The sequence below is a fragment of the Condylura cristata genome, unplaced genomic scaffold (genome assembly GCF_000260355.1).
Source record: "Condylura cristata isolate star-nosed mole 26May11 unplaced genomic scaffold, ConCri1.0 scaffold00012, whole genome shotgun sequence".
Lineage (NCBI taxonomy): Eukaryota > Metazoa > Chordata > Mammalia > Eulipotyphla > Talpidae > Condylura > Condylura cristata.
Window position 1 is genome coordinate 34006738 of NW_004567113.1, and position 12868 is coordinate 34019605.

The window sequence follows — 12868 nt, forward strand, 5'->3', positions numbered from 1 at the left end:
AGTTTTGTGTGAATATAAAAATTACATTATGTAAGATTACTGACATATTTCACCTCATTAACAGCATCATTCTTTTTCTACAATTCCTTTGGCTAGATCACTAATCTAGCAAAGCAGAGGTATTCTAATTAGAATAAGTTTTTTAATAGAAAAAAGTTATGATTTCTTTATTATACTAACTTATAAGAAGTTAGAAGACATATATTATATAGAAAATTTTTGCTAAAAGACTAATTTGGCATAAGTATCCTTTGTGAAGTTTTCTTTAACTCAGATGGACTTTGAAGACTATTAGCCTTTTCCAAATCAGTACCCTTCAAGTAATTCATCAAGCTTCTACTTCTATTGTTTTATTAACCATAGTGTAACAGTCAGGCACCAGCCAAACATAGGCACAAGAATGAGCAGTTGCCCCAAGCAGAAGCAGCTATTCGGGAGCAATAACTGCACGACTTATTTGTCACCACCAGTTAATGCAAGCCCAGTAGAAAAATAAGTTCCAGTTCCTTGTCAAAAATTTCCATGGGGCCATTTCTCCCTCCACCTAGGCCTATAAACATCCCTCTTATCCCTCCCTCAGCACAACTTCTCTGAATCAACTCTCTCTGGGGTCAGTGAACCACCCCAGAGAGCGCAGAAAAAGACCTACTTTTGATTTTACTGGTCTCCTTATGGCTTTGCGTCCTCCCTACTGTGAAGCCTTTCACATAGTTTTTAGAAGTATTTTATATACTGCTAAACTATAAACTTTGGAACTCAGAGAGCATTTTTAAATAATCTTAAACACCTAATCTTAGTCAAGTGTCTAGCTCACACAGAATGCTAAATGTCCAGACAAGTAACTCACTGGCTCTGGCTCCTGCCCTTGGGCCCTTCAGGGTATTATGTTACATTAGGAATAATGCTGGGTTCTCCAACTGACTCTGCATTTAAGGGGATGACAGTAGGAAGTGAGGGACAACTAATGCATGGTTTTTCTCCTTTAAAAAAAAAGATTTATTTATTTATGTATATAAGAACTGGGGTACAGGACAGAGGTGGGTATGAAAGGGTTCACCAGAGTTTGAGTTGGAAGCAGAACAGGCAGATCAACTGAAACACACTGCTGAGGGGAGCAGCAGGCGAGACAGGAATGGTCTGCCCTGTCATGTGGGTCACTTTCCTGGTCAGGGGTCAAACTGTACTACAGTGGCTGCTGAGGTAGCTTCATAGTGCTGCCCATTTAACCCTTTGTGCCACAGGGAGGCCTGGTTTTTCTTCTTGTTTATGTAAGTTAATCCCTACTAGAATCCTCTCACATACTCCCCATTATAATCTTTGTGTTCATTCATTCATAATATATTTTGTAGATGTTCACTGTATGCCAGTCACTACTTCAAGTTGTAGGATCCATAGGTGAACAAAACTGACAAAACCTTGATCAGGATATTGCATTAGAGAGACAGGCAATCAAGAAAATCTGCTTATGTGCCAATTGTACTTACTAGAGCAATACCTAACTTGTGAAAAGTTTGTAAACTAATACAATATGAGAAACAAAGCTGTTGCAATTTCTAGGTGTTTAAATGCATTAGTTGCTAAATATTTCTAGTGATTTATTTTAGGAGACATAACTAAAACTCTTAAAGAATAAAATTTTAAAGTTTGATGAAGGATTGTAACCAGTCCTGAATTGTAATGAAGTTTTAAATCCAGGTTACCTTACATAGTTCTAAAGCTGTAATTATTCTGTAAGGAAAATAGAAAGGGAAGAAATAAGAGAGCCCCCTGAAAAAAAACTGAAAGAAAAATAATAACCAAGAAACAAATTAGAACTATATATTATGTATTTTGGATATGACACATGTAGTTGAGACAATGTAATTCTTTATAATTAAATCTAAAGAAAATGCCACTTCTGCATCTCTTTATTAAATATTTGCAAACTAGCACAGCATGTTTTAACTTAAAAACAATGCTTAATTAAATGTTTAAGAAATATATGTACTATGAGGCCCTTCATGGTGGCACAGGGGTTAAAGTCTCAGTGCTATCAAGCTGTCACAAGCTGCTGTGGCATGAGTTCAAACCTTGGTCACAGACTGATCCACATGGCTTAGCAGACTTCTCCTTTCTGGCCCGCTGCTCCCCTCAGCCATGTTTTTTCAGTATAGTTGCTTGTTCTGCTCCCCACACTGTCTGGTGAATCTTCTCACCTCCTGTACCTCTGGTCTAGTTGTTTTATGTATAAATAAATACAAAAATTAAAAATGGTTATATGTATTGTTTTTATTAGATGAACTAACTTTTATACTACTATTGATTTTTTATTATAATGACACACATATGTATTTATTTGTGGTTTAGAAGACTTTTAATTTTATTTGAAAGGGATCATATTGCTTCAAAACAATTCAGGCTAAAAATGCTCATAATACTTAAAGAAATTAAAGATCAGTTTTACCTGGTCTTTTTGAACTTTTTCTCCTATTCTTGTTATTATCTATTTGTATTCTTGTCATTATATATTTATTTAAATAAAATTAATTAAAAATATATGAGTACACTTTTCAAATTTAGCTCTGGCATCATAAAATCCATTATATTTTTAGCTTCCATATTTCTTTATTTTTACAAAACAAAATAAAATCATTTAATTTAAAATACTATTAGGAAAACACAAAAATACTCATTCTTCTAGCAGAATAAAAATCAGTTAGGCAGAAGAAATAGCAGAAAGAACTATTAAAAAAATGGTCCCTGTATCATTTTCAAATCCTCAGAATAAAATGTATTTGTGTCTAGCCATGTAAAGAATTGTGCAGCCTTTTAAGGTTTTTGTAAGTTTGAAATCTCTGTTAACCTAAAACCTTTAGTGAAAAGAGAGCACCCAGCTCCAAACATTTTTCTTGTGAGTCCCCTGTGAGACAGTCAACGTTTTGACTATTTACTCTAAGCCAGGCAGTGCTTGGATTCCACTTAACCCACCCAGCAACCCTTCCAGGTTAATGTTGTTACCCTCATTTTCTACTTGGAGTAGTGATTTAGAAACAAGCCACATATGGTGACAGAGGGCTATGACTTAACCTCTCCCTGATGGTAAAGATCGTCCGCTTAATCATGCCCAGCACTGCCTCAACTCATCTGTTCAGATCTCAGTTTCTTTTGTAAATTTGGGGTAAGTCATCTGCCTTTCCTAAAATAGATCAAATGAATTAAAAAAAGAAAAAAAATCCAGGTGCTTTGCAAAAGTCAGGTAGTTTTTAATTGTTATTTTTGCCTCTTAAGGAAAGTTTGAAAATATTTGAAGAAAAACTAGAGTTTGTCTTAGAGGAATGGAACAGGGTTTGGTCTCCAGCCTGGGTCAGCCCTTTGTGGTCAGCAAGGGATTCGTTGGGCTGGATTTATTGTAGGGCAATTTTCTGTTGCTTATCAGTGGGGCAGAGAGTTGTTAGATTAACTTTCCAAATAAGTTTCTTTTGTCAGAAAAAAGCTGGAGGTTTTATAAGTTTCCACCTCTTATTTTAATGGGGACCAATAACCAACTGTCAGATATGACTGTTTCCTGTATTTCTTCAACTGGGAAGAAATTCATGATGAAAGGAAATAAGGGGAACCCTGAAGAGAATCATTTTACTGTCCATTTGGTAAAAGGTGGGAGTGCTATTTTGTGAATACATTTGAACACATGCCTAGTTTTATTAAGGGATGCCCTCAGGGGTGAGACATATGTAATATTTCTAATAAAAAAGTCCTAGACTTAAACTCAGATTTAAACTCATGAGTGAGAAATGACAAACCCCAAAATGCGACTTTTACAGTAATGTTTAGTAAATCTATTTTTAAATTTTGTACTGAACTGAATAGATTTTTATTATATCAGAAACAAAAAATCCAGGGTTTAGAAGTTAAAATGGATGGTCACATAGAAAAGGAAAGGAAATAATGTAATTGACATTAACAGTGTTAAAGATGATGTACTGTAGGCATAGAATGTGAACAGTAGTAGTATGTAAGTGAGTCTTACCAAGGGACTTCAGACATTTGTCAAGAGCATGTCCCTCAGGAAAATCACTGAAAGAATAACTCTCCATAAATTTTGTTTTCAAATATAATGTTAGTTTTGACGTGATACCTCAGTGAGCAGAGGGGCTAGAGGGAAGTCAGAGCTGAATAAGAAATATATTAAATAAATCATGAAAACACAAGAGAGGAAATGTTTAAATTCTCATTTTGGGCTGCCTGATTTCGCTGTGTCAACAGATGGTGTTTCTTTTAGATCCCCACGGTGTCCTAAATGAGAAAGTTTTCCCAGATAGAGTTTTTTCAATCTAAAATTCAAATCAAATCATGAAAAGAAAATAAAAATTTATTATTTGGAGATGAACATTTATTTTGTCCCTGACTTGTGAAAGCCTTGTAATAAACATGTGGAAAATATCCTACTCATGAAATCCTCAAATGCCAAAATCCTCCTTTTTAAGAGTGCATGTAAATAATCCATTTAAGTTTAGAAATTTCTATTTTTGGTATTTTTTTAAAATTCTTTTTGGATATTCATGATGTGTGAGAAAGTCATGCTCTATAGAAATCATTCTAATTTAGTTTGATTCTCTATTTTTCATATACTTCCACCTATAGAAGATTTTTTTTCCTAATGAAACACTAAGTAATAACTTCTTGAATACCTAGGACATGTTCATCCTGACTTGGAAGCAAACTGATATATGTCTCATTGTGTTCTTGAGTGTAGACATTATACTGGTAAGAGTACTTCTATCTCCTCATTTATGTTTGGCACTTAACACAGTACCTGGCATGTAACAGATGTTCAATAACTATTTGTTGGATTGAAGATGACAAGTTATTCCTTGACTGATATTTAGTCAGCTCAGTGGGGCTAATAACAAAGTATTTATATTCAGTACACACACACAAATATTCACACAGGAATCTCACATTTTAACAAGTTTAAATCTGTGAAGTAATTGTAGGTATATTATCATATTTTAGCCTCACAAGTACTTGTGAAGTAGCATGGAGAACATCACTAATGGCTCACCAGCATCTGTGCATCCTTTGTAATATGAAGTGTTTGCCTATAAAGAAACTGTTTTTCAGTGCCCATTAACCCCTAATTTTTAAGATTGTCTATTTTTTATTCACTTTCATCTAGAAATGATAACCTGTGACTTCTGGGACAAAAGCTTTAAGAAGTGTGTTTACTCTTCTCTGTGCCCCAACTCACATTCTGCTGCTACTTAAAATCCAAGTCACAATGTAGAAAAATAAGTGGATCTGGGGCAATGTACCGCATAGAAGCGAGCTGATCACTAACCAGGACCAACCACGCTGGGGTGTTAGGTGTAGAGGGAGAAAAATTAATCTATTGATGACAATGATTTTGTTACAGTAGTCTGTGTTATCTTGACCAAAGTAGCAGTTGCTATCCTAGCATATTACAGACTTTGAAATATGTAAGAGCTAAATGATTTGACTGATGTCAGTTAGGAAAAGTCTAAATTTCAAATCCCGGTCTCTTCTTACAAAGGCACTGCTACATTGAACATTCTGTGCTGCCTCCAGCTAAACATTAATCTTGGTTGGATAAACAGAGTTATTGATGAAAGAGCCCCTGATTCCTGAAGGCCTGAATTGAGTATCTTGTTTTTGAAGTTTAGCTGACAACTTAATGTAAGAATAGTCATTTTCATAGTGGTACTAATATTAGGCATTTTTTAGTTTATTTTTCTTGCAGGTCTCATTTAATTTGCAAAATAATCATGTATGACATATAGAAGTTTCGTTCTGTCTCCAAATTAGAGATGGTCAAATAAACTTTAGAAATGTAGATTTAGATTTTTGTCCAAAATCTTGTCATCCATTTTCAATAAGGACAATAAGATCTTCATCAGGGAGATCTTTAGCAGAATATCAAAGACATAAAAAGAGTATTTGAAGAAATATTTGAGTCTATACTCAAGAAAGTGCAAGCTAATTTAAATTTAGAGAAACAGAAAATAACTACGAAAGAAAGAACTTAATAGGAATTAAAAAAACTTGTTGTCTAGGGTAAAGTATTAGCCTAGCCACAACCACGTACATATTCATTCAACTAGAAACAGTAATAAAACCGTACAGGATCTATAAGAGGGAGAGATGGGGTGAATTGTATGAGACCTAAATCCTCATAGCAAAAAAAAAAAAAAAAAACAACCAAACAAAAAAAAACTGTAGATAATTTGAAAGCAGCTCATCGCAAAATATCAGTTTGCTCATGTTTTTTGTTGTATATAAAAAAGTAACTGCTTGAGAAAAACAGCTAAAAGTGTTACAATGTGTTGTATCTGAGGTGGTGCAGCTGAAGGGTAGAAGTAAGGTTTAGATTTTCAGTGTAATATTTAATTTTTAATCACATGCATACTTTAATCTGATTAGGAATAACATTTACTTTGTGATTTTAAGATTGAAAAAACGCTTAATACTAATCAGAATGATATATGTGGATCTGATTCCCACTCCTTATACCCTAAGGACAGATTAATCAATCAGCTCCCATGGCTATGGATGAAGCTGATGTAGGTATGTTGAGAATAGCTTTAGGAGATAAGAGTAGATAAGAGTAGAGAGAACATTTAGCAGCAATTTTTATTGTCTGAATAACAGTTCAGGTTTAGTTTAAGCAGAACATCAGTGAGCATGGGAAAGATTATAGGTGTTTTGTTGGTGCAAATAAGATTTGTAGCTGTATGGGATATTTACTGTGAGAGAAATAAAGGAGTTAGCAATTGTTGGATCTGAACATCTATGGAATTGTGATTCATGGAACCAAAAAAGACTGTGTAGAAACCTATTTGGAAGGGTGAAAACCAGGAGTATTGCAATGATAAATTTTGCCATGCCTATTAAATATCAAAGTAGAAATGTTCAAGTAAGCATTTAAATATGAGTATGGAATTCAGGAATTGTTCTAAAGTAAAGATACAGACTGAGGTGTCTGTGTGTAGATAGAAATAGTTTAAAGTTATAAATAGATTAGGTCACCTAAATGGGTGAGCACAGAGGCTGAAGAAAAACAGTCTGATGCTAAAGTCTTGCTCTCTGTGTAGGTTAGTTAGGGAAGAGAGAAGGATCCTGCACAGAGACAAAAAAGTCCTGGCTGAGAAACAGGAGAATGACTAGAAAAAGTTATATAAGAGATAGAATAAAGAAAGGATTTTAAGGAGATATGGGAGTGAGCCATTGTTTCAGTACTGCTGAGATATTAAGTTAATCCTGAGAAGTAAGTGATCCTTGTTTGTGGCAGCATGGAGGCCTTTGGTGTCATCAGCACAAGCTCTTCCAAAACTGTGGTTGGGGCCAATATGAGTAGGAGAAAAAGTGGGAAGACTGTTAGAGGCAGCTTTGGGTTCAGACATCTCTTCTGAGTTATATTGCTAAAAGAAAAGCAAAACTTTTGACAATAGCTATAGCAGAATGCTGTGTCCTGAGATTATTTTAGTTGTTTAGTTTTAATGATGCATGTTATAATATGTTTGTCTGCCAATGGAAATTAGACTGTAATGCAGGGAAGATGTATGCTGTGTAGTGGATGACTAGAGTTATGCCTTTGAACAGATAAGACAGAATAAAGCTGATGAATAGGGAAGAAGCAGGGATGCATGTAGGAACTTAGATCTGGTGGGGGAGTATGTAAAAACTTTCTTTTGCTCCTAGTTTCCTTGAAGAAAAGGAAGCAAAAGAATTAGCATAGAGTTAGGCAGAAAGGAGTTGTACGTATACAAGGAGAGACAAGAAGGTAGGAAATAATCAAACAGCAGAGTGAGCAAGGGAAAGCTTCCAAAGAAATACAATAGGATGATGGAGCACAAAGCACCAAAGAAGGTTTTGGGTCATAGAGTTGTATTTTCTCTTCAGTCACATGCAGCTGCTCAAGTACCTGAACATTACACAAAGTATGTTGAGAATTGGCTTCATCAAGAATGGGATTTCCCTCAGTTCATTAAAGAATTAAGAGGGAAATGAGTTGAGGAGGGGTCTGCATGGGGTATGACATAATTGCAGTGATGTAGTGGGGAATCTGAATCAGGTAAGAGAAGACAAGAACTGGTCAATGAGAAAGGTAGGGAGGTAAATAGATCTATACAGAGATGAATTAGGGGAGTTGAGGTACTAAAGAGTGAAAGATAAGGAACAGTATCAACAAGAAGGGCTAAGAGGCTTTGTAATGATGACATGGTTTCAAAGAAGCCAGGATCTATAGCTAGTATATAGTTAGTAGAGAGAAGATGATCTGAGTGTTGCAATCAGTTACAAACAGGAGGTCTAACAAATTCAAGATGAGTGGAAGGAATATGGACTACCGCAGTAAAAAAAAAAAAAAATTGGTCACAGTTTAGAAGTGTTGTAGACCTTTTTCATGGATGGACAGATTTCAGATAGCCTAGTAAGAGGTAGTCTTCCAATTTATCATAGGATTCTTTAAGAAAAAATATCACACACTCATACGCACACACACACACACACACCATGTGGGTATATGTACATGTAAATTCTTTTCTAGAAATATAATTTTGTTTTTCTAATAGTTTCCTCTAAAATAGAAAATATAATTTATGTATATATCTATGCATTTGTTTTCTTCTATAATTTTATAATAAAATAATATAGAACAGAGTTGAAGGAACATTAAACACAGCATTAATCTATTGTCAAGCATATTTCTGTGAATTTTGTTGTTTAACTAAAATATTGCACACTAGTGCAAGTTTAACATACTCCCTTTGTCACTTAGATATTCACCACTCAGCATTTTGCAGATGACTCTGTAGTATTTTGTTGCCAATAACATCCTTTGGCTTCTTTGCCAAGAAGTTGATATCCAGATGCTGGTAAGCACACTAATGTGTTGGCATAAACTAATTATCTGCCATGTGCAACTATTTATACATCCTTACTACATTAGGACAATATAAAAGCGATTTGCAGTTCCCCTTTAAATAACCACATGCACCTGCAGGCAGTTTTGGTTCAATAATACAGAAATGAATTATAAAGATAGGTTAGGCATCTTTTGTTCTTTACGACTTTAAAAGTTCAAATGATTATGAACAAAACATTTCCTTTCACTTTGCAGCAATGCAAATGCGGTGACAATTTTCTTGTAAATTGTTGAATTAATTCTAGAGGGTTATATCTTAGAAGCAAAGAAACTGGAGTTCTACAAACTCATAGAATTTAGGCTAATAAGGTTGTTACATCATTTTTTTTTTTTAACTTGGGAGAAGAGGGGAAAATTGAGGTTGGTGGTTTAAAGGTGGTAAAGATGAAAGGAGTAAGGGGAAAAACAGATTTTTGAGCTCACTACTTAGCTTGAGTTGGAGTCTGCTTCTGTAGGACTTGCTTTTTAGGCACAGTAGACCTGGTAGCTAAGACATGAGATTTTTTAAAGACACACAAAAATATTTTAACTTTAATTTCTTTGTGAATTAGAAACAATTGAGCATGATAATAATGAATGCAGCAATAAATTCAGCCTAGATAGTAGTTTTGTCTTTATGCTAATGCAGTTAACAAAACATTACTATTGTATTTTTTTTTTTTTTTTGAGGAAGGGGCCCCACAAAGGCAAAAGGACCTAGGGCTTGTGAAAGTCATGATGCAGCTGTGTGTGGCATGGTCAGTTTGAATGAGTGTTTTGGAATAACTTAGTCTGAACCTTATTCTTCCAATTTTCAAAGCAGAGCTAACATCTAAGAATGCTATGAGAGATTAATGAGATACTGTATATTAAGTTCTCTGTGTGGTGTTACATACAGCATAGAGAGTTGAAAAAATGTGAGTTGTTATTAATTTTACTAAAAATGAAGAGTGCGATTCAACTATTAAAACCAAAATCTAACAGGATGTTTTCTTTCTTTCCCTTCCCCTTTCTCTTTCTCTCTTCTGAAAAGACTTATCTATTTATGCATACAAGAACTGGGGTACAGACCAAAAGTGAGGGCAGTGAGAAGATTCGCCAGAGACAGAATGGGGAACAGATCAGGTGAACTGACTGAAATACACTGCTGAAGGGAACAGTGGCCAAGACAGGAGAGGTATGTTGCGCCAAGTGGGTCACCTCCCTAGCCAGGGGTTGAATTTGTGCTGCAGTATCTGCTGATAGCTTGACAGTGCTGTGCTTTAACCCATTGCCCCACCAAGGAGGCCCTTTCCCTCTCTCTTTTAAAACTGCTTGGTACATTGTGCCTGGAAAAAGTTAATTGATAGGTTTGGTAAATTCTATCAAAACATACTTTGTAAAAATATTTGTTGGCTTTATAAATTAGCTGCTTATTTTAACTACTCAGCCATTAAACTGAGATATTTAGGGTTATACAGCCAGATTCCTCAGCTTACGCAGCATCCATGTGCTGCATGGACTGTGTGTCCCTTCATGTTATGCTGTTTGAAAAGTAACTGAATGAACAACAAAAATAAGAATGAATTATTCATTTTTATATACTGATTTTTGAAAAAGAGAAGAAGGTAGCAGAGGAAAGAGACATTTAAACATTTATCTTTTCCAATAGACTAGTGTACTAGAGACAATGTAGGCCTTTCCTAGGCCAGACAGTACAACACCACATTTTGTTTCTGTTCCTGTAGTGTTCTAGCCTTCCCCAACATTGGTTATTAACTCATTCATCATGCCCTTCTCCAAGTAGAGACTCTTAACAGAGTCTTGACCTTTTGGCCAATAACTTAGACTTGTTAACCCTTCACTTTTCTCTTCAGCTCTGTTCCATGACTATAAATTTATGATCTTTCAATTTCAGCCCTACTCAGGCATGTGCCATAGTGAGTTTTCTTTGGGAAAGGATGCTAAGATTTAAAATACCTCTGCTTCTGATTTATATACCATCCACATGTTCAATAATTAATTTCCATATCTCCAGGTGTTCTAGAAGAAAAGTAACTCCTCTCTTACTTGTGATGTCATACTTGTGAAGTCAGACCCCGCTCCCAAGCCCAGGGAGATTTTATACAAGTTCAAGAGTCTTGTTTAACAAGTGTATATATCTTCCCTTTCTGTACCCACTCCAGCCAACTTATGCCACTATTGCTACCTCTAGGCCTATGCCAACTATAAAGGCCTGGCAACATTTTCTTAAATACCAGCTGCTCACTCCTTATTTTCTCATTTTCAAAATCTACAGTTCCTATGAGCAGTTCCAAATTACCCAAGTGTGCCAAAACCAGTCCTTTAGAGAATGTCAGTTTATTTTGGCAAACATCAGTAACTACCACTAGTTAGAGGCAGTCTCCATCCTGCAACTTCTCTATCAGATGTTGAATTACAATGAAAACAAATCTTAAGCCAGTATCAGCTTATACACAAGAAATTTCTTAATATGCTGGCATAACCACAGAATGTTTTTTAAATTAATAGATGTTCACTCTTTCGCTCAAAAATTCGTGGACTAGCATCACCCATGAAAAACACTTTCTGTGACCCAGAAGATTGTAATGACAAGATCTAAAAGCTTTGTAAATGGATCTAGTGGCAATATATCTTCAAATCAAAGGACCTAGAGGTATAGTGCTTGATGCTATATCCTGGTTACTGGCTGTTGCTTAGCTTGGTCTTTTTATATCTTATTCATGCAAGGACATTGGGTACTCTTAAAACCCTTTAAACTTCACACTCTCAAATCCTATTACAATCACCAACAAAAAGCTATTGTAGAAATTAATTAATCCAAAGAGGTTGATTTATATCACACCATTGCATAGGCTAATTAACTCCCTCTAGGGTGTTGTTAAATTTAACACTATCCATACATATATCTCATACTACTATGCTGAAGTATTTGATGTTAAGTACCCTTAGAAAATATAATGAAAAATAGTTACTGGGCTGGTTGTGGTTAGAAGATTCTTTAGGATTTTCCTAGATAATGTGATGAATAAAGGGTTCTTAATGTTGGAATCTTGAAATTATTAAGCTTTATAGATCAGAAACAGTGCTACATAGAAGTGGATGATAGGAAAGACTGAGAAAGCATTCAAATTCCCTTTTAACACTAGAGTCTGAAATTCTCCAAAATCAGTGTTCTTTATCCATGAGACATTGTCAACCCTTTCTGGGATCATGCTATTAAATGGACCTTTCATTTTTGCACTTTTAGATTACAAACCTAAGTAAATGTGAAGGAAGAGAACAAGGAACAAGGAAATGAGAAGAGAAGAGATAAAGGGATACAGCATTTAAAATTATGATTTGAGGTTCCAAGAGAACTAAGAACAAAACATCAACCAGTTCTTTAAAGAGAGGAAGTGTTAAAGATGGAACCAAAACAGGGTTCAGATATGGAAGATCAATTCCAATACTACACACTAGAATAAAATACTGATTGAGACTTAACTCTTAAATCAGAAAATGTTATTGCTACAACTATAAAGGCAGATCAATAGAAACCTTAATGAGGCTGACTTGAAGTTTGGTCCCCCAATTCTCTATATTATTCTGTTCTGGTTATATTCAGAGTCAAAGGTAAGACCCATGCTTGGAGCAGTTTAATGAACTACAACCAGTGGCACAAGAACAAAGCATCTAATTTGTTCTCTTGTCTATTCTTTTTTTTTTTTTTTAAGATTTTATTTATTTATGCATACAAGGGCTGGGTTACAGGCTAGAGGTGCAGAGGGGATTGATGAGAGGATTCACTAGAGACAGAGGGGAGAGCAGAAAAGGCAGATCTACTAAAATACACTGCTGAGGGGAGCAACAGGTGAGACAAGAGAGGTCTTCTGTGCCATGTGGTTCAGCAACTTGGCTGGGGATCAAACTCATGTTGCAGTAGCTGCAGAAAGCTTCCTAGTGCTGCACTTTGCTAGCAGGGAGGCA